At 52.7% G+C, this 6,304-nt stretch overlaps 1 protein-coding gene across 3 annotated transcripts in view; it reads left to right on the forward strand.

Annotated features, from left to right (window-relative positions):
• LOC101107570 (cadherin-23) overlaps window positions 1–6,304 on the forward strand; it is an 84,452-nt gene that overhangs the window by 8,564 nt on the left and 69,584 nt on the right. The gene's annotated exons all lie outside the window — the stretch shown is intronic.

Consider the following 6,304-nt stretch of genomic DNA (forward strand, 5'->3'; position numbering starts at 1 on the left):
AGAGCAGAAGCATGCAAGGCCTCGTAAGGCCCAGGCTTGGAGCTGAACACGGTTGCTTCTGCCACATTTCTGTTTGCCACAGCAAGTCAGAAGACCAGCCCAGGTTCAAGATGTGGGGAAATAAACTTGATCTCTTGAAGGAATGAACTGGAAAGGCACATTGCACAGAGCGCAGATACAGAGAGGTGTAACCATTGGGACATTTGTGTAATCTGTTTATCCTAAGCACCCTGATTGTAAATGAGACCCCAGCTCCATCCTTCTGCCCCTCAAAGGTGACTCCTCTCCTTGGCAGTAGCACTATGGACTGTGAGGTCATAGCAGGTCTGGGCTGGGCTTTTTATGTGGAGTTTCTCTGGGGAGGATGGTGGAATTGGGCCAATCCAAGGAAACCACATCCTGAAGACCCCAGGATGATAGTAATCACTTCAAGCAATCACACCTAGTAAGCCAAACAGAAACATATTTACAGAACACATATAACTAACTACTAAGGGCAGGACAGGTAGGGTATCATTTGTTGTGGCGACACAGAGGGACTCAGTTTTTTTATGTGGCAACCCCTCTGTACCTGCACCTAGCTTCAGAGTGAATCATCTTCTTGGTCATCTCTCCAATAGCATTTAAAGATGTGTTTGATTACAAGTAACAGAAGCTCGAATATGGATTCATAAATAAGTGAGAATACATTTTTATCACATAGCAATTCTGCAGAGAATTACAAACTTTGATTTTGTGCTCAGTGATGTCAGAGCTACTGTTTCCCTTATGGTTGCAACATGGTTGCTATAGCTCCAGCCATCATGTCAGCATTCAAGGCATAAAATAACAACAACAAAAAAAAGCCGTGCAAGCAATTTCTGCCTTTTTATCAGGAAAGCACAAAATTTTCTGGAACTATTCTCCAGAGTTCTCTTGTGACTCATTGGCCAGAAGAGGTACTCAGGGGCGCCCTAGCTGTAAGGAGGTTGGAAAAAATGAGGGACAGGATTGTTGGGATTGTTATATGTGTCTCATATATAACATATGACATATAACACTGTCTCAAATAAAAGTAGGGCTCTGTTCGCAAGAAGGAGATGGGCAGCTCAGCATTTGCCACGCTGCTCTTCTTCATCCTGACCTAGGCCAGTGCACACACCACTCTCATGCCCACTCCCCATGCTTCCCCACACCCCACAGTCCTTGAGTTTCCCGGGGAAGGCAGTAGGTGAGACCCATAATATTTTAAGACCCTGAGTTGGGGAGGCAACATCTGGTTTCCTTTTGGTCCCAGGAAGAAATGAGAATTTGAGAAATGTGAAATCACCCTAGCCACATTTAACCACCCAAAATGAGTGGGCTACTCCCCAAGCAGTCCCCACAGAACTTGGGGCTGGTCCCCATGGTCAGAAGTTTCATCTGTTGACCATACCCTCTGTAGAGATCCATCCGAGCCCAGTGGAGACCCACAGGCACTGCCTCCTCAGACACACACAGCATTCTGGCCCTCCTTGAAGCAGGTCTCAGCCTGTTCCAGCTCCCTGGTAGGAGTGTGGGAATTTGGGTGGTGAGAAATGCAGGCTCCTTTTGTCTACCCTCCTCATCCTGGTCAACTCTGCTCCCAGAAAACACCTTCAGGATGACCAAGATCAGGGATGGGGTGTATGTACATGTGTGTATATGGCTCCTGGGCCAATATCGTAATAGCCAAACAGCATCAAGTACCAGCTGGGGAAACATTTCTAGGAGAAAACTTTTAAGTCAAAATGAATCCATCCCTTCAAGTTTTTTTCTGCTTCTTCATGTTGCGAAGAGATCACTTTTGACTTGATATTTTTTGGGCAACACCACAGTAAAGAAATGCAGGGATCGCAGGATCATTGTTGAGAACTTAGCCCTGGACCGTGTTTGCTCAGCTATTCAGCCAGCCAGCATTCCCTGAATACCCACTCTGTGCCAGGCCCCAGAGATACAGAGACGAAGCCAGTGTGCCACAGTGAAGTGCAGCGAGTAAGGGAGACAGTGAGGCCAAGGTGTAGGTGGAGCCTTGGGGAAGGCTTCCTGGGGGCAGGTGACACCTGGGCTGTCTAGTCTGACGGTCACAGTTAGCACAACAAAGGAGGGAAGCATATTCTGGATCTGGGCATCAACCCGAACAAAGGCCTCAGAGCAAGTGATAATCCAGGGCGGGTCCAGGGAGCCGCAGGTGGTCTCGACCCAGGGCAGCATTCAGAGCCCAGAGCAGGGCTCTCTGTCTACATATTCTCCCCATGATGTGTCTGCGGCAGGCCCCAAGGGCTGGTGCCAATGCTTTCTCAGACATCCCCTTCACGCCCTCCTGCCCCAGCTAAGTTAGAACCCTACAGCCACTGCCCCCAGCTCCCCAGAATTGGCATTTGTCTCCAAGGAGTGCTGGACCCTTGAAGATTTGCTGCCACTGACCAGACTGTCACGTCTGGACTATGAACCTGCCAGGGTCATGAGTGCCCCCAAGCCAAAGGTGACCAGTGAAGGGGCCTTCTCTGCTATTGTGCAGATTTCTCTGGAGGAGAGTTAGGATCATTCCAGCCTCTCCTAGGCCAACCAGAGCCCCAAGAAGCCTCGGACCAGCCATCTCAAAGTTTCAGGAAAGGCCACCATGGTTTAGCAGGGTACATACATCTGTCTAAAGACACCCATCAGACCACATGCGGTCCTCTCGTTCCCACCTAAAATTATCAGCCCTCAGAGGTAGCACAGGACCAACCTTCCTGATGGACAAGAGCAAGTTAGAGTTATTAATTCATTATTTCATTCGTTCATTCAACACTAAACATGAGCCAGGCCTATAAGTCAGAGATGGGTTGGACACAGCTCTGCCCTCACAGAGCTTACAGTTAGTGGGGGGAAATGGACACGTAACAGCTGACAACCCTCAGATGTGACAGAGTGCTGGAAGTTCAGAGACAGGAGTCATGGAAGGCGCTGGGCAAGGCATTTGCCTCCATGTCTTAAAGGATAGGGCTTCCTAAGCAGGAAGGTGGGATTTGGCTACAAAGTCTCCCTAAAACCAAGAGAAATCCTATATGTAAGCCCTCCCGTCTCTTCTTTTCTCCCTGGGCGCTCCTCCACCCGTTTCCTGAGAGCAGAGCTTTCCTACAAACAGCCAAGGCCATCCCCACCCCGCTCTCAGCCCCGTATCATCCAGAGCTCAGAACAGCTGGGCTGCAAGGGGCATCCGGGCCAGCCCAGGCCGGTCACACAATGGTGTACCACCCAGCAAGGGAAGTCGTCGTACAGCCTCAGTCCCCAGCCTTGCTCCAGGCCACAGGCAGGCCAGCCAGGCTTGGGGGAGGGATCTGAGTGGCTGTCAGGAGGCCTCTGCGAGAGGAAGGGCTGGGCCGGGGAGGAAGGACGGGAGGCAACTGGGAGGTCAGAACCTGAGCCCCAGCCACAATGGCACGTTGGCAGGGGAATGGGGAGAGGGAGGTTCCAAGGGGACCTTCCTGCTGTACGAATCATAGCCAGCGGTCAGACAGTCCCAGATAACCAGCCCTGGCTTCTCAGGCTGGTGGGGACCTGCAGAAGACACCTGTTTAGGCAGAAAGACAGGACATCTCCCACCACTTCTGGTACGAGAGCTGCCAGCAATGGCCCCGCAAAAGTCTGTGAGTGGGGAATGCTGCTCTTGTCAGCTCACCTCGTATTTTTAAGGCCCAGGGCGCCTCTGTTTATTAAACTTGGATCCTGCTGCTGTTTATGAAGCCTGCTTCCCTTTGCTCAGGCTCAGGAAAACACCAACCCAGCCCCTTCCCCGTGCTGCATGCCAAGTAAGCCAGCCTTCTCTGGCCCAGCCTGATTCAAGCCAGGCCCTTCCTGTAGCCCTGCTTCTCGAGAATGTTCTGCAGTTGCCCAAATGCTACACAAGCAACTGGCTTAGTTCCTCCCGGAGACCCTGAGGCTCTGTGGGTAGACAAATTCCTACCTTCCCCATTCCCCGCCCACGAGCAAGTGGGTGCACAGGCTGCCATGCCCCCTGGGAGTCCTGTGGCTTCAGGGCTGCCAGACAGGAAGGGGAGAGAAAAGACTGATGTGGAAGGAGTGGAGCCATGGGCTTGTGGGCACAGGCTCATCCCCCGGGCCTGGTATGCACAGTAAGCAAGTCCAAGTCCTGGCCTGTAAGGCGACTTGCTTCGGTGCAGAGAAAGGAGCACAGGACTGGGAAGCAGGAGACGCAGACTTCAGTCCTGGTTCCACATTCAGTTGTGACGTGACACAAACCTTTTGGAACCTCAGTTTTCCTGTGCATTAAATGGAACAATAAAACCTTCCAGGGTTTTCTGTGGGAGCAGGGAGTGAGTAGAAACCAAAGAAGTCATAACACCTGAGAAAGTGTTTTGGAAAACCCAGAGTATTATCACAGAAGAGCAAAGATACAGAACACATACTGCCCTTCCCTATCCTGGGCCAAGGCAGGCATCGGTAGCGGATGTCAGCACTTTCCTATTGAACTATATTGATACTTGAGAATCCCAGGAAGCCATACCAAGAGATGAGAATTGCAAAACAAAGTAAAACCCATGTCCCTTGGCCTGCAAATGCTCAGGGCACCATTGCTGTTGAGGAGATTTCCATGAGGCCCAGACGAAGCTGCAGGAAACTAGAGCCAGTCAAGAGTCAGAGGTTGCCCTGCCGACTCTGAGTGGTGCAGAGAATGGAACCCTGGCATCCTGCTTCAGCCCATCACCCAGTGGCTATGTTTCAGTCATGAGCTCTGCAACAGGGTCCAAAGGGCAGGCTGTTATGGGACCCCTGCCCTAGAACTGCAGAACAGTTCCCTAACCTCCAAAACAGTTAGGGAAACACAGGGGCCATGCAGGAGAGGCAGCCACGCAGCGGGTACGGTCCCACTGGAGGACTGGATGGGCAGCGCTTCTGATGGACTGGGACAGAAGTTCATCTGAGCTGTGAGTGTCAGCTTCTCAAGTGCCCTTTGCACCTAGCAGCCTGGCTGCCATCCCCAGTTCCTCTTTCCGCCACTGTTATTCCCTTTGAGTTCCCTGAGCAAATCTTAGCCCAGCCCCCAGCACAATTAGGCCAGCCCTGTCAGCTCGAGCTGACACCCGGAAGGCCTCTTCCAGGAGGCAGGGCACCAGTGCCCCAGCCAGGGTGGAGGGTGACAAGGCCTCTGCAGCCCCCGATTCCTGCACCACAGAGCACTCCCTGAAGAAGGTGATGCGTTAGCTCCTCTGTCCCAGGTTGCTACGTGTAGGAGGGAGCTCTGGCCTGGCAGGAGCCAGAGTGTCCCCAGGGCTGGTCTTCTGAGAAGGGCCCCCGGGGGTTCCTGCATACCCACCCTAGTCTAACACCACAGACTCCCAGGCAGGGTGCCCCTGATCCAACAGCAGCATCTCCAGTGGTCTCTGCAGTGTGTTTTCAGAGAGGGTCAGTCTCATTCCCTTCGTCTCTCACTTGCAGGAAATATAGGCAGGAGATCTTTACTAAATGTGAACATCGAGAAAGAGGTTACAGGCCCCATAATTCCTGATACGTCTCTTAACAATGACTTAGTGCCTAAAAACAAATTTCCCTCCCAGGGCTCCTCCCAGCTCCCTAAAGGCAGGCACCGTGCTCTGGCTCCCCCATTCTGTTCCCCACCCCTTCAGCCCACAGGCATCTCCAGAGGCACTGCCACCCGAGGTGAGCACAGAGGGACAACCCGGGTACCCTGCCTTTCCCCACAGCATTGGGGTAGCGGGGAGTGCTTTTAGGGTTGCTAGGGACAGGATGTGTTGTCGTGGATGAAGATGGAGGCTGGAGCTCAGAGTATATTTCGCTGAAAACAGGAAACCACGAAGCTATACGTTCACTAGTAAGTGTCCAGAGACGAGCTCGAGGCCACGCAGGAGGAAGCTGGGGAGGAAGTGTGGTGTCTTTCTACTCCAGGGCCTCCTCCCTTCACACAGCGGCAGGTGGGCCTGGGGTCTGGCAGCCAAATTCTTAGAAGTTGTCTCTGCCTTGAGGTCAGAGATGAGGTTTGGGCCAGGCCAGCCTCCCCACCAGGCAGGAACATTCTTTCTGAACTGGGGGATGAGGAGTCTAGTCTGTGGGCTTGTCCTTCAACCCCAGGGGTAGCCTGGCCCTGCCTTGAGCAAGTATTACCCTGCCCATCCCTGCCCCTGGGACTCCACAAGCTGTGAAGAGAGCACCCTCTCTTTGTGGCAGCTGGCACTGAGTGTCCACAGCAGCAAAGAAAACAGAGGAGTGGACCCCCAGGGACAAAGCAGGAGCCAGGGTTCAGTGTTCTGGCCACTGGAGGTGTCAGTGCAGTCTTGAGGCCCAA

Source organism: Ovis aries, chromosome 25 (assembly GCF_016772045.2).
Source record: "Ovis aries strain OAR_USU_Benz2616 breed Rambouillet chromosome 25, ARS-UI_Ramb_v3.0, whole genome shotgun sequence".
In the NCBI taxonomy this organism is placed as follows: domain Eukaryota; kingdom Metazoa; phylum Chordata; class Mammalia; order Artiodactyla; family Bovidae; genus Ovis; species Ovis aries.